Source organism: Mesocricetus auratus, unplaced genomic scaffold (assembly GCF_017639785.1).
Source record: "Mesocricetus auratus isolate SY011 unplaced genomic scaffold, BCM_Maur_2.0 Super-Scaffold_6731, whole genome shotgun sequence".
Classification (NCBI taxonomy): Eukaryota; Metazoa; Chordata; class Mammalia; order Rodentia; family Cricetidae; genus Mesocricetus; species Mesocricetus auratus.
This window is the reverse complement of record NW_024429185.1, coordinates 6961632-6986612: the sequence shown is the minus strand read 5'-3', so window position 1 is coordinate 6986612 and position 24981 is coordinate 6961632.

Sequence of the window (24981 nt, the reverse complement as noted above, 5' to 3'; positions counted from 1 at the left end):
TACAAAAGGAAGTCTGGGGGGTGACACACAGGATGAAGGTGGTCATATGTTGTGACATATTTAACAGTCAAAGATTAGTGACAAGCACTGGAAACTACAGGATGCTTGGAACTTTCATGGAGGGGACAAACTGGTTTGAGATTTTTAATCTCCATTACTGATTCATCTTGCCTGAAGCTACAGTGGTTAGTACTTTGATTATAGGAAACTAACTTTCTCAGAGTGCATCAGGGTATTCAGTTCCCCTAGTCACATCAGACACAATGTGTTGTTAGACAACAGTGAGAGAATACCCACAAAGTCTGCATTGTGGCACTTCTGGTGCTGTGAGGGGAGAGACATTTTTACTGGAGAAACAGCTTCAAGGAGTGACGGATCAGCTCCCAGACAGAATCCTGGACATGTAGCTTAACTAAGTGTGAATATAATAGACTCACAATCTTAGAGACTTCTCCTTTCACTGTATAAAATACTTTGACAAAAGCACCATGGGAGAAAGGGTTTATTTAGGCCCCTAGTTCTACAATACAGTCCACCATGGTAGGGGAGTCCTTGTATCAGTCCAGTGTCTTAATACAGGTGATCACACTGCATCCACAGCAGAGAAGCAGAAGGATGAGCACTTGCTTGTGCTCTGATGGGGGATGTCCTATATGCTGTGAATATGTTTAGCCAGGCAGGAAGTATAGGTGGAGCTATCAGAGTAGAAGAAGTATGGGAGGAGGAAGCCAGAGAGGAGTCACCGGGAGATGCCATGCAGCTGCCGAAGGAGTAACATGATGGACCACTACAAGTAAGCCACCATATTGTGGCAATACATAGTTTAATAGAAATGGGTTGATAATTAAGAGAGAGCTGGCCAATAAGAAGCCTGAGCCATTGGTCAAACTGTTTATAATTAATATAGTTCTCTGTGTGTTTATTTGGGGCTAAACAGGAACTGGAACTGGATCTTCAGTGCTCAACTCACTTTCTCTTCTTTTGTATAGTCAAGGATCTCAACCTAGGAAATGGTACCACCCACAGCAGGCAAGTCTTCTCAATGAAGTTAATTAAGAAAATTCCTCACAGTCATTAAGAAACCTTCACCAGTATGTTAGGAGGCTGGTCTCTTAGAAGATTCTAGATCCTGTCAAACTGACAAGACTAAGCATCACATGTGCCTATTCTGAACATGTGTATTACTAGGTTATACTTTGTTTTGAAAAAAAAAAAACAATATCCTAGCCATTTCAGAAGTGTGCAGCCCAGGACCATTTGCAGGCCTCGGGGGTGCATTATGCCACATTCTCACAGCCACTGTCGCAGAAAAGATGGAGAAGTGTGTAGTGTAGGCCATCAGGAAAGAGATCTGGTTTCTTCACATTAGCTTTTGCTTTCCAACGATGAAGAGTAGGAGAACAGCAACCACAGGAAATCTGGGTTGAGTTGTTCCCATGTCTATTCCCTCGGGTGCGAGTTATAACAGAACATTGCAATAAGAACTAGGAGTTCAATCTTCTCTCATCCACTCTAATGATATAAACATCCATTAATTAAAAAGATAGGGCTTAAGTGCTACCAATAAAAGCATTAAATCTAGAAACTGTCTAAGATACACACTCAAGTGGCAGTTTCTAGGCTAATTTGAAAAGACAGGTTTCAGCTGGGGACTACAAGAGGCTGTGTTGCAGCCATAAGTAAGTCAGTGGAGGGACATTCCTGTAAGCACACAACACAGCTCCCTCTCTAAAGGGATTAAATGTGGAACTGGATGTACCAGTACCCTTCCTTCTTATGCAAGATGGAGACGTACTATGCTGAAGGAGATGAAATGAAGTTTCCAGATGTTGCAAGAACAAGAAATTATCTTCCATTTTTCAGTTAATTAGTTTACTTTTGTAATATATATATGCATATATATTTAAACATATATATGTATATATATATATATATATGTTAATGGTGTCTAAAATTTGCTAGGACATGGTAGACCATAGTGTGATGGCTAGTTTCAATTGTCAAGTTGATCTATTTGGAGTCACATGGGATGGCAGTTTCGATGAGGAACTGTCTAGATTAAGCTGCTCCGTAGGCATGATTATCTTGATTACTGGAAAGATCCTCCTACTCTGGACTGCACCATTTACAAGACAGGATATCTTGACTTATGTAAGAGTGGAGAAGGTGAGCTAAGCACTAGCAGGCACTTAATTCATTATTCTTTACTGAAGATGTAATGTGTGATGTGGCTAGCTCTTTTGAGTTCTTGCTGCCTGGACTTCTTTGCAATGATGAACTAAACTGTGACCTGAATAATCCCTTTCCTTCTTTAAGTTTCCCATGACCAGGCCTTTATTACAGCAACAGGAAGCTGAATTAAGATGGAAATGGGGTCATTGCTGTAACACACCTGACTATCTGTACATTAGACTTTCAGAATGGTTATGTGGGAGGAATTCGAAAGAGTTTGGAACATAAGGCCAGAAAAGCCATTGCATGTAGACAGAGATTAATTGGTTGGTTGCTCTAGTGGGCATTCAGTATAAAGGATTCAGAGAGGAGCATAAATAGCCAAACCCTGTTTATGAGGCTACAAAGAACAAGGACTCTGTCAGTAACTGGCCTAGGAGCCATTCACATGAGATTTGGTACAGGAATTGTGCTCCATTCTTCCCATGTCCTTGGTATCTGAGTGAATTTGAAAGGAAGAATAATGGACTGATTGATTAAATGAAGAAAAGGTGTGGGGATAAGATTATGATGCTTTGGACAAGGACAGTACAGACAACAAAGCAGCAGTGTCAGATATTAATATGAGTAAAGAAACCTGCTGTTTGTCACCAGGGCACTGTGTAAACATCGCTCCAGGTCAGCACACAGAAGCTGTGATCCCCAGGCCTAGGTTACACCTGCCACCGGTAGACTTTCCCAACAGCTGCCATGTGGCATTGGTTTTGAAGACAGAAAACAGAAGACAGATGCAAGACTGAGGGGGATATGGAGAGGAACTAAAGTCAGGCACTGTGTATCAGGGCTGACGTCACCACGGAGAGTCCTTTATGAGCCATTGTGTGAACCTATGAAAGTGATGTTTAAGGTGTAGGAAGACTCCAGGGTATTGGAGGTGCCAGGCCCATGTGTCATCTCCCAAGAACACCTGTATAAAAGGAGTGGACCTGCTGGGCTGTGTTGGTGCATGCCTTTAATCCCAGCATTTGGGAAGCAGGTAGATCTCTGTGAGTTTGAGGCCAGGTTGGTCTACAGAGGGAGTTCCAGGACAGCTGTTACACAGAGAAACCCTGTCTTGAAAATCCAAAAGAAAAAAGAGTGGTTGTGGACCTAACTCAAAAGGGAAGTTGTGTGGTTGTGTGTGCTACAGGCAGCATGGCTGGGGCCATGGTACTGCCCAAGCTTTCACAAGAGCACTCGATAACATTAAAGGCCCCAAACACTGGACATGGAGCTCAGGATTTAACGTTGGTCCTGCTTAATTTTCCTTTTGCTTTGGTGTGATTGTTTCTAGCTGTTCTGGTTCTTACTCTTTGGAATCAGAAAGGGCCATTATACGACTGGAAGTATGTGATGATATGATTTTTTTATTGTATAGAATTTTTACATTATTTTTTTATTTTATAGGTGATCGTAGTTGTGAAATTTTGGATATTTAAAGTGTTAAGATTTTGGAAGACTATGGATACTTTAAAAAGTTATACAGTATTTTACAATATAAGACAAATATGAGGCTTTGGAGACAAGAGGTTATGGCTTAAGATGATGCTTGTGTGTCAAGCAGACAAGAGATAGAGTCATCATGGTTAGTTGTAATTGTCAGTGTCACAATCTAGAATCATCTGCAGTCTCAGGGAGGGGTTGTCTAGAGTAGATTGGCCTATGTGTGCAATCTGTGGGGTATTATCTTGTTTAGTGGAAGACCCACCTGCTCACTGTGTGTGACCATTTCCTGAACAGTTGGTCCCAGGCTGTGTAAGAGTGGAGAGAGTGTTCTTGGCTGTGGATACAATAGGACAAGCTGCCTAAGCTCTGGCTGCTGTGATGTTTCTGCTGTGATGAACTTATGTGACCTTGAAGCCAAATAACCAGTTTTTCTTTTACTTATTTTATCACAGGAACAGGAAAATAAACTACAATGTGTGGCTATAGCAACAGATGAAGGCGAGAGGATACAGTCGTAGTTGAGATCAGCTTGCCCTTTATTCCTTCTCTTGACCCTTAAATCTACCCTCATTTGGGTGACACTGGGAAGCCTGAAGAATGGTCTAAGGATTGGAAAGACATCATGTATTTCTAGAATAAGAACCACAAAGCACCAGAGTGAGGCAATTAGGGAAGACAGATGTGAAGTTAGGGGAGTCTGCCCAACAGAAAAGACATTGCTAAATATTGCCCCATCTCCATTTTTTCTTTTTATGGCATTAGCTTCATTTTATGGCCCTTTTATGGCCCTCATAGTACAGAAGCTTTCCTTGCATATTAAAATATTCAAAAAGATGGCTCTTGTGGATGACAGAACTTTCATAGCTGGTCAGAATTTGGAGTGTATTTAACTTAACCTTCCAGTCACCTCTTTGAAGAGAAATAAAAGTAACTAAGTACATCATTCCCTATCGGCTGTCTTAAGAACCGCTGGCCAGGGGCAGAGCATCTACTTTCCTGCCTGTTGTAGGCATGGTCACATTACTTGAGAAACTAATTATTTTTAAGACAGTATTCCCCTCCTTCCCTTTTACCGTATAATCCACCTGGGCTATGCAATACCATTTGCGGAGAAGAAGACACTCAGCATTCAGATGAGGTACACCAGGAAGGTGGGAGGAGGGTGTTTCTTGGGAGATGCAGCGCTGGTATCATTTGGTAGGCTCAGTACATAGAGTGAATCACATCTTTGGGAAACAGCGCCCGTATCTCTCATCCTCACACCATCAGTTCAGGCTTCTGGGACCCACAGAGTTTGGGGGATTGCATTTTCTTCTGATGGGCCCATCTGAAATTCAACTGCTGTTTGGTTTTAGCTAATTAGGAATGCTATTCCTGTTCAACAACATAACAGTGTTCCAAAGGTATTTAAGCTGACAGGTACATCAAAGTGAATTGCTGCTTCTGCACTCTCTCTCTCTCTGTGAGGGGGGTGTGTTTCTGTGGAGACGTGTATATATTTAAATGCACATTCACATGTGTGAATAGAGGCTGGAGGACAACCTTGGGTGTTTTCTTTGTTTCTGACCTTGTTTTCTGAGTAGACTAGGCTGGCTCGCCATGGAGCCTGAGGGAACTGCCTGTCACTGCTTCCTAGGTGTTAGAATGTCAAGCACAAGCTGCTATGCCCAGATGCTTTCTGTGGGAGATCAAACGTGTTTTCATGCTTCCATGGAAAGCTCTTGAGTTTGTTCTCATGTGATCTATTTATCAAGATGAGGATCTATTATCCTATAATCATCAAGGTCACAGCTCTGCTTTCCCTTTTTCCAATCACAATTGACAAGAGAGATTGACCTTCATTCTGTAATACAGCTGCATTGGATGACTGAGTACACACTTCTTATCAATTCGTTCAGGAAAAAAGGGGCCAGAAGTCATAAAAGTTAATTTAGGGAACTCAAAGACATGTGGCATTTTATTTTTCTAAACAACTTGAATGGTTATATATTTATAGCTAATATGAATTCATTATGATAAAATTATAGAACTGGTGACAGAAATTTCACGATAGGAACTATTTTTACAGAAATACTGAAGCTTTCCTGTTATTTTATGTGATATTAGAAATAAACAGCTCACTGACATTTCTCTCTAAAGGTTACTGGAGATGATAGTTGTATAAATAAAGATTTATTTACAAATAAATTAACATTGGCTGTATGATTATCTTCTACTTACTGCTCTAAATTTCATGTACAACTAGGCAATGTATAAAAGACTAGGAAAGCATAGGTGTGGGTGTGGCTTCCGTATTTTTACATTGGAGCACCAGGGACCAATACAGGTTCTCACGTATGCTAGGTGAGAATTACTCACCATAATGTTACACTTCCAGACCTTTAGAATATTAATGACCATACTTATTTTGCAATAACAATGTCAAAATGTCACTTTAAAAAATAAAGGTAAAAGCCGGGCGGTGGTGGCACACGCCTTTAATCCCAGCACTCAGGAGGCCGAGGCAGGCATATCTCTGTGAGTTCGAGGCCAGGCTGGACCGACAGCCTCCAAAACAATATAGAGAAACCCTGTCTCATAAAACCAAAAAAAAAAAAAAGGTAAAAACCATCAACCTGGAAAAGAATAAAAAATACAAATGTAAGGAAGCAGTATTAGCAAAAATTGAACAAGCTGAAAAATTAAATGCAACTATATTGTGATAAATTTAAGTAATATTTTAATCAATTACTTAAGAATCCATTAGGTCAGAACTGAAGTTTATTTTCACGTTTATGCCGAAGAAATGAAGTAGGAATCTTTAACGTCTTTTATCCATGGAAGTTTCAGTATATCTCCATTGCCCATGGATATGTACATATGTGTCTGTGTGTTTATGGATGTAGTAGCAGACAAACTTTCAATAATAGTATCTCCTGCTGACCTTGTGTTATGTACTTCCCATTCTTCTGATCATTCTTCTTGCTCATTCCACTAAGGAAGGCAATTGACTACCACCTATAGGCTCCACTGAGTCCTAATATCAAAGAACATTTCTGAATTAAAAAAGAAGAATATCATCCATTCACCCTTTAGAGACTCACAATCAAGCCCCCCCCCACTTTCTACTTACTGTGAATGCCAGATAATTACAAATGCCAACTATACCACCAGCCATATCTTCTACTCTGTCTTTCTTTCTTAATGGCCAATGGCCTTTTCTTGCTTTAGTTCATTTATAAGAACATTTAAATACATGAGCACTATGCACCTGAATTGATCACATATCCTTGAGGTCAGTCCTGGTGGAATTTGTGAATTACATTCCCTTACCTGCATTTCTTACACCATCACCTGTCAAGATGACTATTTTGTTCACCCAGTGTTTCAATAAAAATAACACTATGTAGTCTTAAGATTTTTCCCTTCCTCCTATTTATTGGGACATGTAAGTTTAGTTTGCTTATGACAGTTCCAAATTATGTTCATTTTCTTTGCATAAATATTATTGAGTTCTCATTCATTTGCAAAGGGTTGATGTTTGGGCAGTAAGTTATATAATCATCCAGATCTTATTTCAGGTAGTATTCTTGCTATGCCTCAAAAATTCTATTGGTACTACCTTCAAAATATGCACATCATTCACTCAGTTTCCCCGATTTCTGGTATAACACCACAGTCCAAACTACTATTGTCTTCCAGACTGTGGAAACAGCCATCCAGCTGAGTTTCTGCTTTTATAGTTGTTTTCTACAGTCTGCAGTCTGCTCGGGCTAAACTTTTTGCTAGACTGCTCAACTGATTTCCCCTTTTTAGATTACATTTGAATGTCTTGCCTTGCCCTATAGAGTTAGAAGTAATTACGCTTCTGTTTATATTCGTACAATTACACACTGAAGACGAGTTTCTGTCCTGTCCTGCCTGGTCCCGAAACCGTTTATTCCCAAATAAACACACAGAGGCTTACATTAGTTATAAATTGTTTGGCCAATGGCTCAGGCTTCTATTTGGCTAGTTCTCTCCTAATTATTAAGCCATAACTACTAATCTGTGTATCTCCATATGGTCTTGGTTTACTGGAGAATACCCAGGCATCCTACCTTCCCAGTGGCTACATTGTGTCTCCCTTGAAATTCTTCTTCCCAGGCTTTTCTTGGTCTGGTAGTTCCACCTATACTTCCTGCCTGGCTACTGGCCGATCAGCATTTATTCATCAACCAATAAGAGAAATATATACTCATAGAATACAGAAGGGCATCTCCCATCAATATGCCAAGCCTCTCCCTCTTTTTTCTTCTCCGGGCGTGTTATACTTCTTGTTGTTTTCAAAGCACACTGAGCTCTCTTTCATTTTTACAATTTTTATCCTTCCTGCCTGGCACTTTCTTCCTCAGCTTATATGTATAAAGCCTTGACTTTTTTTCAGACATTTCTTCAATCAAAGGTTAACTCTGTCTGGGAAAGTTTCTTGATAATCAGTTTTGACCATATGCCCCTATAAGAAACAGACATATTTGTAGATATTTCAAGCAGAAAGGATTTGAGTTTAAAAACTAGGAGCTTATCAAATCATCAGAAAAAAAATGACAATCAGAGGATAACTCCTGGATTCAGCCTTCATGTCATGCTATATGCTTATGTCTTCTGGAGATGGCAAGTTCAAGAAAATGGTTTTGATTCCTCTGAGTTTCCCATGTTTTTTGTGTCTCACTGAAAGAACTTAAGCAATTGATTGTGACCTATGGATAAAAGATTCTGGGAAATATATTCTTTACTACCTGAGAAGGTTAGTTGTGTATAGTGCCATCCCTAGGCTGAAGATCACAGAGGTAGAATGAGAAAGTCATCTTCTCCCTCCCTCCCTGCTTCCCCCTCCCCATCCCCCCTTGCTCTGGTTCCTGGCTGTCATCAGACAACTTAAGTTTGCTCCTCCACATTCTCCCCACCAAGATGTCCTCCCTCACCACAAGCTCAGCATCAACAGTACCCAAGATACTGGACTGAGCTCTCTAAAGACATGAGCTAAAATAAAAATAGCTCCCATTTTTACTTTCCACCAGGGATCTCACCAGAGCAGTAGGAATGCTAAAATATGTTCTCCCAATACTTGTGTAACTGGAAGATCAAGAAGAAACCAGGCTGGGCAATGAGTGCCAGATGACATTCGTAGCTTTACTCTGCTTAACTCTTCTCCATACCACTTACCACTACTTAAGCCATTCATCTTTCTGGTTTTCTTGTTAGATCTGATTTTTCTAATAGGCTTTCAGAGAAGCTAGAAAAAATGCACATAGGTATGTTCCATGTCATGCAGGAAATATTACCAGAGAATTTTTCAAGTGGACAGGAAGGTAGGAATTCACAAGGCATTAAAATAGTAAATTTCAGGAAACTCAATTTTAAGGTCAGCCAGGTTTTGGGGGAGAATAATCACTTCTAATTCAGTTCAAACTGGAAGTTATATTTTCTGGTCATTGGTGACTTCTCTCTTGTTACCCCCATCTCTTTCTCCCTTCTAGAAAGAGCTGATGGGTGAGATGATGGAAATCGTGTGTGCTGGCAGGGATTTTCTTCTATCCTCACAGGACAGCTGGCTGTCCAAATGTCAGAAGTCAACAGGATTGGCTTTTCCCCTGTAGAGGCTTGCAATTGTCTAGCTGATCTCTTTATGACTGAAGATTCAATTTGTGTGCAAAGAAACAGAAAGTGGTTTGGGCCTCAGACAAAACTCTATTCAATAATAAAGCAGGTTGCTTTTATATTTAATTTCCTCCTGCAGCTATTATACCCAAGAGAAAGAACTGAGAAGCACATTGAAAACACCCGAGACTTTTCAAATATTCTGATGTGTAAGTTCTACCTCCAGAGACCCTGTTTTAATTGTTTTGTGGTTCATGCCTGTGAATTAGAATGTTTAAATGCCCTAGGTGATTCACATGAGCAGCTGAAGTTGCATTCCGTTGCCTATGAGAAGGAATTGTTGATTGGTGCCTTCAAAACTCAAAGCAGGAACCTGGCTGGGGAGATGGCTCCTTAGATATAGCTCTTGTCTCTCATTTGAGATTGAGGACCAGAGCTTGGACTCCTAGAAACCAATTAAAAGCTGGGCGGGCATGGTGATGGGTGGGGAGCAAGAGATGTACACTAGCTAATCATCAGATTTTAGGTTCAACTGGTAGACTGTGTTTTAGTAATATCCAGAGCTCTGGACGAAGACACCTGAAATCAATTTTGAGCCTGAATGTACAATGCACAAACCTGTGCATATGTACCTGCATCCACACATGAACACACACACACACACACACACACACACACACACACACACACACACACACTACACACACATGCAAAATAAAAATACCCAATAATCCTCTGTACTAGTTGGCCCAGCACAAGTTTATTGCTTTCAACAAAGACTATGTCATCTGGTAGTTGTTCAGATCATGAACCTGGATGTCTCGGCAGTCCCAATCTGATGCTGGAGTCCTGCAGGAGTCATGGAGCGCTGCTAATCTTCTGTGTTGTAACCCTGGAGAATTCGGTTCTAATACCAGCAAAACAATGCCACAGCAGGCTAGATGACCTTGCCAGCAAGGACAAGGGCAGCCAGACAAAGAGCTAAATTTCCTTCTCTCCTGTCCATTTACCTAGGCAACCTCAAGAAGAGGCTGTTAGGATTTGAGGTGGGTCTTCCTGCTTCAGATAATCTTATCAAGAAAATTCCTCCCAGGAGTGCCCAATAGCCTGAGTCTCAGTTGATTCCAGAGGCAATCAAGTTGACAATCAAGATTAGCTATTACTGGGTCTTTCCATCAAGTTCTGGTGGGCAATCAAGGCAATAACAATAGACGGAGTTTGTGTGTGTATTATGTGTAGGGAGGTTTCCAGGACACCTGCTACCAACAACTAAAGCACAGGTTTTCTACACCTGGTGCTGGCCATTTTATTTTTTATTTTTAACCTATGGCTTCTAGGAGGAGCACAATCCATTGTGTATAGCAACTACAATTAAACTCCTTTATATGAATGTGTGTGTGTGCATACATGTGAGTGTGTGTATATGCATATACACACAAATGCACACACACATATATAGAAAGTCACAAAATACTAGGTTTCTATGGGGTTTTTTAAAGTCATAAAATACTAGGTTTCCATAGGGTTTTCCAAACATTCTTAGAGTTTGTTAGCCCTTCCCCAACCCTCTACCTCTACCTTACCCTCCCATCCCTCTCTACACTAAAAAAATCTTCCCATTTTCCCATTCCCCTTCACATCACCTGTTTTACTATATCCTCCTCCCTTAAAATTTTCCCCTCTTCACCTAAGATCACTTTCTCATATCCTAGATCATCTAGGTACTCCAAATTAAACACATAATTCTAAAGACTCCATGTCAGTTTTTCTAGGTATGGGTTATCTCATTCAGTATGTTTTCCAGATTTATCCATTTACCAGAAATTTCATTTTTTTTGTAGTTGACATTAAAGTATTAAAGCACATAAGTACCACATCTTAATTTACCCATTTGTCAGTGGATGGACATCTAGGCTGTTTGCATATGCTAGTTATTGTGAACACAGCAGCAAACATGGGAGAATGAGTGTCTCCGGAGCTGGAAAGAGTCATTCCAGATGAGTCCCAGGGTAGCCTTCTTTCTAGTTTTGGAAGAACCACCTTATTGATGTCCACAGTGACTGCCAACAGTTTGAACTCCCATCCACAGTGCATGATGATTCCCTGTTCTCCATGGCCTCACCAGCATGTCTTGCCTTAATCTTAACATTCTGACTGGGGTAAATTGAAATCTTGAACTACTTTAAATTTGTAACTCTCTGATGGTTAAGGTCAGTGAACACATTTAACGATATTTCTTAGCCATTTGCATTTCTTTTGAGAAGTATTTGTTATGTGTCTGAGTGCTTTGTCTGTATGTATGTCTGTGCACCTCATGTAAGCCTGGTACCCACGGAGAACAGAAGAGGCATTGATCCCCTGTGACTGGCATTACAGTTGTGGGCTGCCATATGCATGCCAGGAGTTGGAAGCAGCTTGGTGAGTAGCTGTCACTGCTCTCAGTGGCTCAGTCATCTCTCCAACCAGATAACCCACTCTTCGGTGTTTTTTAAGTTTTTGGTTTTGCTTTGTTTTTTAGTTGTTTGTTTTGTTGGTGTTTAGTCTTTTGAATTCCTTGCATATTTATCTTAACCTGATCTCCACCCCCCTCTCTCTGTTTCCTATTGGGGGGAGAGAATGCAATCACCTTTCTATTCCAAACAGCATGGTCTGCTCATCTGCTCACAGCCTCTAATGAATTCCCTCACTCAGAAGCCATCAATCAAAATAACTCTTTCTTCCTAGGGCTTGTTTTGTTTGTTCATTTTTTTTTTGTTGCTGTATTTTATCACAGCAACAGAAAGGAACTAACCACTGAGTTAAAATAAGAAGATCAAAAGTTTCTCCCCAAATTGAGTTTGGAATTGAAAGGAAAATGCATACTTCTGAGAAAGATGAGAATTCTGATAAAGAATTGGGAAAATCCAGAGTGAGAGGAAGCTTTTCCTACAAAGGACAAAACCTCTACTTTCCACATGTCAGGACTCTTTATTAGAAGATAAAATAGTATCTGCCAGAACTTGAGAGAAGAGGGTTGAGAAGAAGATATATACACAAGACTCATCTCCCTCTTAGGGCCAAAAGATACATTCAAGAATATATAATATTTCAAGTAGTAGTATTTATGAAATTGGGTGTAAGCTAAAAATGATACCCAGGGAATAATAAAATAACTGTGAAAAAGTGTTTTAAAACAAAAGATTTTTTAATTCATACCCAACTATCCTTTGTTTTCAGAAATTAGCTAAGGAAAAGCAAAATTTCTGAGTTGCGACTAAAATCAAAGAAAGGAGATCTGTTTGTGTCACTGTGGTCTCAGAAATGTCTTCCCCACAACCAGTCACTGACTGAAGCAGTATGTGACTGGGTGTCATCAGATAATTGTGCAATTTATTTATTTTTGAGCCTTTGGATTCAGAGGAGGCTTTCCTTGGTTCAGAAGGAGTAACAGCAGCAAACCTCACTGATGAATAGCTTTCAGACAGACATGTGTCTTCACAGGTGTCTGATCTAGTCTCTATAAGGGACTGGTGAGCTTGCACTGTCCCCATGTGATGAGAACAAGAAGAATAAGCTCTAAGCCTGAAGTCACACTTGCAGTAAATGACAGAACATGATTCAAAGGCTGAAACTATGAATCCAAACCCCAAGCACACGCACACTGCTCTGGATGAACACGTCCTGACATATAAAAACTCCTGGTCATAATTCTCTTCTTTTTCTTGCTAAACTAAATCCTCACTAAAGAATGAGAATGGGAAAACATTTGCTACTATATGTTGATTCTAATGGCAGACCAAATCAAGAAGCCTTAGGGTAAATTTGTATAGCGTGTTGGCCTATACAAAATTCTGGCATCCGTTGCTTTATTGTTTTGGCTCATGGATGACTGAAAATTCACCAGCCTGGGATTGCTAGGGAAAGGGTTGGTGACTGTAACCAGCCCACTGCCTGTTTTGTAAATAAAAGTGTGTTAGAACAGCTGTGCCTGGTGATTCATGTGTTTTCTATAGCCATGTTTGTCCTACATTGTCAAGGCTTAGCTGTCCAAAAGAGAGGGGGTGGCCTACAAAGCCTCAAATAGTTATCTTGATTCTTCATGGCAGAGGCTTCTTGACCATCATTCCAAGTTACTAGAATCTTCTAAGGAAGTGTGCATGGACTCTCATTTCCCCAGGACCACTACAAGTTAGACTCCACAGAACCTTAGTTCCCTGCCTGGCAATCAGACAGCAAGCTCTCTGAAATTGAATTTTATGAGTTCTTAGGTGTTTTTTTTTCACTCCCTAGGTAGAGTTCATTAATAATACTTTGGAAGAGGAGTGATATAGAGAAAGGAAATCAATACCGTATTTTATAATTTCAGAGTCCACAGTGAATTAGGGAGATCTTTGTAGAGCCCTTCTAATGTCACTCCTCATTCCACTTCTGACCCTATTTACAAAGCATGCCATTTGTTTGCTCTGCTGGATGCTTCTCTGGCAGCTGGATGCTTAAATACATCATTACCTTTTCCAAAAGCTCATTGGCTCCAGTCTGGTTATCAGATGTCTGTAATCAGCTGCAGCACAGAATGCTTAAAAGGGAGGTGGTTTCAGGGCTAAAAGCCATGGGCTGACAGTTTATCCACTCCAGAAGAAAGGGTTCATGGAGAGAGAGAGAGAGAGAGAGAGAGAGAGAGAGAGAGAGAGAGAGAGAGAGAGAGAGAGAGAGAGAGACTGAGGGATAAATATTACTTTGTAGAAAAAAGAACGGTTGGAGTTATTTTTCATAGACATTGGACTATAGTTACGTTCTATAGGGCTTAGGAGTAATAAAGCTCCATTCTACATGTTGGTGAATAGTGTCATTTGTATCCTTACTTTCACAAATGAGATAACATGCTCAGATACTGCAGTTCTGAAGTGATGGAGACAGAACCGACCTATGCCCTTAGGCCTCACGCAGAGGGTTTTCCTGGTACCAGGATTATTTTTATTGGATGGGATGCAGGCAAGTATGATGCAGAGGAGTAAGGGATACTGCAGGGACCAGTCTAGGACAGGGAAAAGCAATTTTCCTTCCTGCAGAGAAAGGCAATTTTCTTCACTGCAAGGAAGGAAAAATGAAAGGAATTCTTTAGAAGTTTGGTATTCATACATCCATCCATTCATCTCACAAATGTTCATTGAAGGCTACAGCAGGAGACAGAACTCACCAGAGGACCCCTGTCTTCATGGAGCACATGTTTGGGAAGTCAGGTAGTAAGAAAGGCTTAAAAATGCATAGTATATTTTTCAGTTACAGGTACCAAGGAGGAAGAAAACAGAAGAGGGAGCATACATTGTGGTCAAGGTTTGAGTTTGAGTCTATTGAAGGATGCCCAAGAAAAGCCTTGCCTAGAAGGCACCCGGCAGAAGTGAGGTTATTTTGACTAGCCCATCTAACATGATGTCTTGCTTTTCTGTTTTCACTTATGAAAGTCTAATATCCATTCTCATCTTCCAAAATACAAATTCATTTTTGGGTTTGATCAATTAGTTATGTCCACTAGTTAATAAATCTAATAGTGTTCTACCCTTTATAGTTACAGTTGTAAAACTTGGAAGAGCCTGTCATGCTACATCATATTAGTTCAGCGATGTTGCAAGTAAAATTTATTTCTCTATCACTTTTTGTTTAACGGTAAATAATAAGAAATTCATAGCCTGTAAAAACTGGCAGTTCTCAGTGCTGTGAGAGCACCAGCTTGGATGAAATGAATCTGCTTTGAGAAACCTTTTAAGTATTGCTGGAAATACCTGAGTGATGTGTGATTTCTTCTATAACATCAGACGCACAGAAAGGAGATACTTAATGCTCCATTTCTCTCCCACAGTCTGTGGGCATCCATTTGTCTCTTGTAAGACATTCTGCTGTTTTCTTGTAGCTTTACAGAAGCAATTCAATTCTAAAAGGCAAAGTTGGCGTTTAAGAGGGGCTTACTGAAATAACAGCTTTCTATTCCCCAAGTCTGGATTTGAAATCAAATGACACAGGAGTAGCAAGTATACACAATATATTTATCAAGAAAGTTAATTGAGTCTTTTTCTGTCCCTTCACTAATGCTATAGTGAAGGAAATCTGCAAAGCAAATTAAATCCTCAGAAATACACCCTAATCCCATCCCTACTGGTGTTTCCATATGGAGGGCAATCTATTACAGTTACAAACAACCTTCTTTTCAGTGGTAACCATCATCAGAAATTGAAATTTCCCAAGAGGAGCATAGAGGAATATTTAGTGCAGGTCAGCGTGGCTGTTTTCAAGGCTCTTTGGGAGCACTTTCACACAGCGGTCTGATTTCGTGGCCATTCTCTTTAAGGCATTCCAAAGCATGAGGATGTGTTGTGTTGTGTCTCGTTTCATTTGGCTTCAGACCTGGAGGGTACACAATGTAAGCAAATAATTCTTTGCAGAGAACAACACTAGCAAAATCATGTGCGCTCACATGTATGCGCGTGTGCGCGCTGCCCCAGCATTGAATACTGGTGCTTCAAACCTACTGAAGGATCCTCCCATTGGGCTTGGCCAAAAAGTATGTTACTGACTGAACATTCTCCCCACCAGCCCAGGTTTGAACTCCTTGTTCAAAATGATGAGGTACGGCTACAGAGTTTTGGGACAGGAAGAAAAGAAAAGGTTCATGTTTGAATTGCTAGCCAGGACCAAATATGCAATACTAACTTGACCTTAATTCCAAATACAAATATGGCCGAGGAAGCTTAAGTATCTCCTTCCAAAAGATTCAGAAATCCATAACAGGGAAGAATTTAACTATCCAGAGTAGTTGAATTAGTCGGTTTTCTATTACTGCAGTGAAATAGATGAAGCTAGATAACATACACAGAAACTAAATTTATCTAGCTGATAGTGCGGTAAGTTGAAAGTTCAATGGTATAGTGTTGGTCCTGGTTGCCTTACCTTATGATGGTGGCATAGATCGTTGGAGAGTGATAAATCACATGACCAAAAAATAGGCCAAAGCAAGGAGAAAGCCAGGCTCTTTTCTTTATGATAATTAACCAGAGTTTCCACCAGAGAGCCTTAGTCTTTCAAGAGGCAGCATTCCTAATGATTTCCTGCTTGCCTCCATTACTGACAACTCTCACCATCTCCTAATATCACCATGCTGGGGATTGAATTTTTAGCACGCAAACTTTTTAGGGGATGAATCACATCCAAACCATAGCAACAAGGGTGAAAAAAGATTAAATCACTTTATTTTCAAAGACAGGGGAACTCCAAAGGATGAGAAGTCAATGTGACTTGGATAACAATTTATTTCTGGAACTTACAGTATGCAGCATCTCTCAGACACATGTCTCTTTTCTGATTGAGTTTTATTCGTTAACTTAAGCAAACACCGTGCAAATCTTTGTCAGGAAAACGTGCCTAAGTAAGAGCAATATATTACAAGCGACATCTTTACTTCGGATGATGATTTTCTCTTCCTGAAGTTACATAAATCTTATCCATATCCACTGAGTCATCAAATGTTATTGTTAATTGCTCACAAATTGGAATTTGAGTTTTATAGCTTGAAATATAATGATGTTTGTTGTTCCAGTGTTGTGTGGGTGGCAGTCCATGCCTGTGTACCACTGAGTGCCTGCATTGTGCTTCAGCAATGGGGGGTTAAATTAGTCCACTGCACTAGAGAATGAAGGATCTTTTCTTCCCCTGTAATGGATGAAATGTCAACCTGAAGCCAAGGATTTTTAAGATCTCCGAATAAACCTATGTGTTGTTTATGAATTATTCATGGGAAACTCTGGGCTTTTGTCGCCTGGCATAGCTGTCAAAAGAAAATGAAAGACATAGATCAACACAGCAATAACTTTGTTTTTGTATTTATAAAGATGATCCCTTTTCAAATTCTTCCAGATTTTTTTACTGAGTTATGTGGCTATCATTAGCGTTCATCAAAAGTCATGTTCTTGGGGGCAAGATTCCCTTCCTGGAAAGACATGATAACAGAATTGCCACCGACAGCTGTGCATGCTTTCTTGGGCTGAAACACTCCAAAGAGCTTTGTTTACAGAGGAGCCAATCAGTGATGTGGGATATAAACAATGCATGCAGAATTCATCTGATTGGATTGATTTCCACAAAGTCTTACCCTTTGCATACAAAGCTCATCTAGGCTCTAAAAACACTGGAGTGTACTTAACTTACCATTTGAAAAATATGTTAATATATTTTTTATTTTCTTGATATTTTCAGATCTAAAATTATAGTTTGACTTTTTTCAGGGTTCTGTGGATGAAGCAACATTGGCTATATGCATAGATTAAAACTGAACACTCATGGGTAGGTAGATAATAGTCTCCCATGGGAGGGGACTACTGCCTTCTGAGTATTTACGTGTATACCTATGGATTAGTGCTGCTTTCATTCTGGGCTAGAGAAGCTTCTTTTCTGCAGTGGATAGAAGATAACACTGATCAAAGTACTGAAAGTTATCACTGGTGAGTGATCAGCCCTAGACAGAGCATCAATGTCAACCCTCTTACGGCTTATGGAATATCATGGAAAGGGAGCAGACAAGAATGGGAAGAGTGCTATAGAATGTTGTTTCAGGATCATGATAGGGTCATTTTACTCATGAATGTACAGCCGCTACAGTTATGTGCACAAGATTAAGCTAGTCAGCTGGGTATGGTGGCATATATCCTTAATCCCAGCGTTTCTGGAGGACAAGGCAGGCAAATCTCTGAGTCTGAGGTCAGCTTGTCTTAGAAAGCAGAAGAGGCAGGAGGAGGAGGGGTAGAGGAGGAAGAATAAGGGGGGAATAAAGGGGAAGAGAGGAAAAGTAAGAAGAAGAGGGGAAAAAGATCAAGTCCGTTAATAATTCAAGCCAGGGATGGGGGAGGGGCTCAAGAGACTCTCGTTCCTATCTGAGAGCTATTGGTAATTTATGGCTGCTAGGGGAGGGAGAGTAATTTTTCTTTGGGGATGTGGCCGATGGAAGGCTGTCCACACACATCTAGCACTAATTGGACTCAGTATGTGTAGTGGTTTGAATAGGTATGGCCCCATAGATTCATGTGTTTTAATGTTTGGCCCATAGGAAGTGGCACTATTAGGTGTGGCATTGTTGGAGTAGGTATGGCCATGTTGGAGGAAGTGTGTCTTGAGTGTTGACTGGGAAGTGAAATGCTACAGTGAAAAGATCATGTATATTGGTTCTTTCATACATGACTTCAAGTCTAGTTCTTGATTTTACTGACATTCAGAGAATTTTTGTATGGTCTCAGTTACCTTATCTGGAAAATATAGTTAGTATTCGTATTAGTCAGGGTTCTCCAGTGTAGGGAGAGATCTCACGTATCTGAAACATTGAGTACATCCATTGGGGGCATGGTCACAGTTATCGTTTGACCCCCTTCCTGTTATCCTTGGTATGGTTTCCATCTTCACTCCAGAGGAACAGAACTTAAAGAATGAATCTCTCTCTCTCCTCTCATCTTTGTATATGAATGGGATTTATTAGAATGACTTGCAGCATGTGGTCCAGCTTTATCCAACAATGCCTGGCTGTGAACAGAAAGTCCAAGAATCTAGTACTTGCTCAGTTCACAAAGCTGGATGTGTCAACTGGTCTTCCATATACACTGGAATCCTAAAGAAATAGGCTGCAATGCCAGTGAAAGAATGGACTTGCTAGCAAGGTCAGGGCAAGCAGACAAAGAGCAAAAGTCCTTCCATGTCCCCTCTTCCATGTCCTTCCTTGTCATGAAGGAATCAAATAGGGCAGGAACCTGGAGGCAGGAGATGATATTGAGATTATGGAGGGCTTGCTCAGCCTGCTTTCTTATAGAACCCAGGACCGCTAGCCCAGGGATGGCACCACTCACAATGGGCTGGGCCCTCCCCCATCAATCACTACTTAAAAAATGCTTTACATCCAGATTTTATGGAGGCATTTTATCAGTTGAGGTTCCCTCCTTTCAGATAACTCTAGCTTGTGTCAAATTGACATAAAACTAGCCAGCACAAGAATGAACATAAACAGGACCAATGTAACGGTATTTATTGTTCCCTATGTTATTTTACATCTCTGCCTCAGCTGTTCCTAATATTGGGATGTCTCCTTCTCAGCTAATTTTCCCCTAATTTTATAAGGCACTCAGTTGTCTCCAAATCCCAGAAGATTTCAGTTTGGAGTTTAGAAAGCTGGGGACTTACTGTTGGCTTCTAAATATCTACCAATTAGTTGTGTCTGTGACATATAACTAATAAAAAAATATTTGTTGAGTCTGTTCAACATTTTTTTTCCTTTTTTAAAAACTTGAGCTAACGTTGTTTCTTCATCTTTTAAATAGGGACCTGAAAATGCCAACATTGAAAATATAAGAGTGGGATATTTTAATGATTGATCATAAAATGGAAAATTAACTGAGTCACAGAGTGGGAATAGGTAGTGAGATGTTAGGCTCCATCACTTCAGTCTAGAAAGAAAACTTTGGGAAATTTGTTAGTGAAGGACCTGTTTAGGTGGTTTCTAACTCTTCAGGAACCATGCTAGCAAAATGTCAGGATATTGGAATATGTTGGCTCCACTCACTCCCTGAAGTGCTGTGAGAAAGACAAAGGACTTCAAACTCCAAACAGCTATATTAAAGCGGGTGGGAGAGAACAGAGCAAGTACATTGATTTACTTTTTTAAAGCTTGTTTGAGATTGTACTTGAATGTCTAAGACAAATAAGCCTCAGGAAATTGGCTCTCCTCATTTTATACTCTACCTGTAGGCAGAAGAATATATCTACTTGGCTCCAATCAGCAATGATGTGGTAATAAATTTGTATGCTTTATCGTTGATTTACCCTTTAGGCTTCAGACCTACATAGAGTGCAGCTTTATTTTAAGTTTGAGCTTATGAAAGAACTCAAATTGAAGAGACCCAAACTGACTATGATTTGTGCCTTTTGCTTTCTGTTGTCTGGCCTCCCTTCTATCTCAAAAATTACATAATTTTTATTCAAATGCATGTTCCATTGAAGAAGATTGCAACCTTCCATGCCTCTCTTCTGCCATCTAGCTATATTAATTTTCAGTTGCTTCCCCAATATTGAGCCACATGCTTAAGTGGTATAAAGGAAAAATATCTAATATTGCATTTCTTTAGTTCAGAAACCTGGTACCATGTGAATGAACTATCTGTTTAGGGTCTCACAGACAAAAACAGAAGGTATTCAAAAGTCCTGCAGCTGTTGTCAGGGCCTTGTATCTCTTCCAAAAATACCCAAGCCATAGCACATCTCCTTTTCTTCTTGGGGTATCTCAAGATAACCTCATCTCCTATTTTCTGTTGCAATTTGAACTCTATCAACAATTACATTAGTATTTAAAAATACTCCAAACAAAACATTAAATCATTCCCTGTCCCTGGTTCTTAATAGAGTTCTAAAATCTGCATACATTAGTTTGCACAAATAATGGTTGCACAAATACTGGTTGGCCCCAACATGCCTTCAGGATGGGCAGTGATTGCCAGGAGAACAATCATGTGATCAGAAGGTTGGTCCTTTCAAGTTTGTGTCCTCTACAGGCCCTTGACCTCTATGGAGGATAGAAGGTCTGTAATATAACAGCATCTCCATTAAAACTATTAAACATGACATGGAGAGTTTGCTGATTGTTTGGCACATCAGAGTGTTAGGAAGTAACATGTTAAAAGATATGCAAACTCCACAGACCTTCCCAACCATGTGACTGTAGGTTTACTTGCATCATGTGCATTTCATTCTGAAGCCAGAATGACTCCTTTTTGTTTCTTTGTTTTCTTGTCACTCTAGAGACCCAAGCCAGGTTCTCTAGGTAGGTGTTCTACCAGTGAGCTACTTCCTCAGCCTATGTACCAAGTACACTTGAATCTGTGGTTATATTTGCTTTTCTTCTGGAAGGAACACCTGTCCTAAGGGTAAATTAGTTCCTATGATGGTGGGTGCAATGTTGAGAAATCAGTAGTCAGAGAAATATGAACTGTGACCATATGGATAGAACAAAAATTGCAATGGAGAGGCAGAGGACAGAAGGGAAAGTTTGGAGCTATATTTTAAAGCCTCGCATCAGCTCTTTTCTTGGCTTCTGGAAAGGACCTAGTATCCTCCTAGTGAATCTTGGTTATGCCATTGATTACTTACAACAAAGAAAACCAACATTTATTCCTTTGTTCCTTCCACAGGCATTGCTGAAATTCTTACATGCATCAATCACGTTGCTGCTGCTGAGGACAGGGATGCTTGCCTTCACAGGGACAAGCACCATGAAAAGAAAGAAAAGGTCACTTTAGGAATGGTGTGTAGGAGGCATTAATCCACAGAATTCGGTGTGCATGGTCTGCATTTGTGGCTAATCAGAAATTGAAGGAGAAGCAATACTCCTGCTTTCTTATGTTTTATCTGATTAGAGGATGATTATTCTGATGTTATGGTTTGGCATATGAAAGGAAAGGATATATTTAATTTGTATTACTGAGGCACTACTGGAAAACATGACCTGGGGCAATACATTGTTAACAATGTCTGTACTTTTCAACTAGTGTTGAACATTACCAAACAGCAGGTGCTAGGGAAAGGAGGAAGAAAAGGTCTAACCACTTGCAAGGAACAGAGCTTCCTGTAAGAAGAAAAGGAAGACAAGGCTGCAAAAGAGAATGTTTCCCCACTACCCTCTAGTATGATTGAATTTTATTCTCTACACAATGGAAATACACACACACACACACACACACACACACACACACACACATCTACTAGTCATAGAGTAAGTGTTTAAGGCCAAGATTTCTGTTTTAAGGAACTATAAGCTTTGATAATTTAATGGCTCTTCTTAGTTATTAGTTTGACTACATCTAGAATTAACTAAAACCCAAATGGCTGGGCACACTTGTGAGAGAGATTTTTTCTGTCTTTCTCTCTCTCTCTCTCTCTCTCTCTCTCTCTCTCTCTCTCTCTCTTTCTTTCTTTCACTCTCTGTCTCTTTCTTTCTCTCCTTTCTGCCTCTCTCAATCTCTCTGTCACTGTCTCTGTCTCTCTCTGTCTCTCTGTCTGTCTGTCTGTCTGTCTGTCTCTCTCTCTCTCTTTATTCTTCTCTCATGCTTTACATACTTACTGGGGTTCCCCTTCCCTCCACACCTTCCAGCCCCTTCCCTAACTCCCCTCTTCCCCCAGATCCACTTCTCCTCTGTTTTTCCTTCAGAAAAAAACAGGCTTCCCAGGAACATCTACCAAATATGACACAACATGTTGCAAATAAGACTAGATACAAGCCTTCATATCAAGGCTGAATGAGGCAACCCAGTAGGAGGATAAGGGTCCTTAGAGCAGACATAGGAGTTAGAGACACACCTCCACACATTCCCTCTGTTAGACTGCCAGAAGAACACTAAACTGCACAACCATAACATATATGTAGAGGACCTAGGCCAGACCCACACAGGCTCCATGGTTGTTGCTTCAGTCTTTGTGAGTCCCTATGAGCCTTGCTTAGTTGATTCTATGGGCCGCGTTCTCCCTATCATTTGCAGTGGGAAGATCTGCTTCTAGTCTGGATCTTTGAGATGGAAACATACTCCTTTAATTCATATGTTTTGAGGTGAGGAGAGCTACCTTTACTCTGGACCACACCTTCTGCTGGCAGCCCATATAAAGGACCTGTAAGAAGGAAGCTTTATCTTTGCCTGTTTGTTCTCACTCTCACTGGCAAGTGCATTCCTTCACTGGCATCAGAGATTACCTCTTCAGAATTCTGGCATATCTTGAGACATCCAGCCTCATAGACTTACTGGGTTCTTAGATCTTCTGTTTGTAGACAGCCATTGTTGGGCTAGCTGGACCACAGCCTGTAAAACTTTCTAATTAGACATACATACACACAAATTAAGTTCTGTTCTATTCCTATAGAGAACCTGACTAATAATAAAAAAGTTTTCACATTTCACATTTTTGATGAGACTTAGTAATGAGACCAGTAACTTATATTTACCATACCCATGTCTTCTAATCATGCTCTCTAGGGATTAATTTTAGAAAAATCGAGGAGAATAGGTGTTTAATAGATCTGGTTTCCTAATCGATACAGCACTATCTTTGTCAAACCCTAGGGAGGCTCAGATGCCATGTCTGAAAACACACTAGTTGAATAGTAGCCTTCAAAGTTAGCTGTGTTATTTAACTTTGTCAGTTTCCAAAGTTGTTATTTGCTATTCAAAAATAGGATACAGGTTATAAGCTCATTAAGGTGAATCATGGATGGGAGGCATTTATACAAAATTGACAGGAAGAAGTGGTGAAGTCTAGCCCAACTTAGATTTGTATTCCAGGAGATATATGAAAGAATGGCAGGAATGAACTGTGACTGTAATATGACTGTCAATGCCACTGAAACACTGAGGCCATAGAGAATTCCCCAAATGTGGGGGGGTTCTAAGTTTTGTCTCATCAGTTTCCATGCTACAGATAGATGTTAGTTGTACAAGTTCTGTTATAAAAAGATGATATAGACTCAGTCAACATTGTCATGAAGCTTTGCATGGCTAGTCTCTCATCTTGGCATTTTTATTGGGGTTCATCCATTCTTTATGAAAGTTTACCTTGCAACTTTGCAAACTATGTAAGCTAAATGCGCATTTGCCCACTTTCAAGATGGACATACTTGCTGAAGAAAATGCATTTGTGCATATTGAAAATTGAGCAGCACAATTCATTTTGTCTGTGTGATAAGGTGAAGGCTTGGTGAAATTAACCATGATCAAAACAGGATTGATTCATACTGTTGCTATGAGAAACAGCAAAACTACTTACTGTGCTGTCAAGGATACCATTATCATAATACCCAGAAATTAAATAAGGCTTTAAAAGAGAAGCTCATGAATTACAATTTTAATTTTTTATTAAATCAACCAATTAGAGATTATTAGATTTTACTAATAACTAGTTAAATTGATTGTTTTGATGTGATGAATCAATGAGTCATTGTTTGATAATAAATGACAACCTAATTGGCTTCATTTATCATTATGTTGACACAGCTTTATTTTCCCAGAAATTTAACACTTGAGCATATGAAGTTCACTACAGTCAAATATTACTTTGTCCATGTTAAAAATTGATTTATATAATTTTATAAATCAAAACAAATTAAAATGGACTATTGCCTAAAATGTTTACTCTAATATTTCCCATTTATCCACTGGATATTCTCTTCAAGACAAAACATAAAATATACCCAAGAAATAAAAAATTAAGAATTCCATTATAGAATCACTTATTTTGTTAAAAAATATTCTACTCACATGCAAATAAAAATGTTTCTACCATATTTTAGATTTCTATTATAAATGTTACTAAGACACTTCACTTTTCTCTTACAATTAGGAAGTCAAAAATCATGATTAAAACCAAAGCATCCAGGAAAAACAAACATAATACCAATATAGAGTTTTCAGAGTTTCTCATCTGCATTTAAATTTTGTATAAAAGTGAAATAATCAATATTTAAAAATTATTTTGAGTGTATTGTAACAATCTAAAATGACTGTGTGCATTTTATTTCTCCAATAAGTTCTTACTAAGCATAAAAATGTTTAAGAATAACTTCCTATAAGTCTGCCAGGGGTAGGAATGGGAGCCCACATTGACTAAAGCAGAAAAAGATCCCTAATGATACCAATGTAGTGTATTCTTGGAATTGCCCACCTT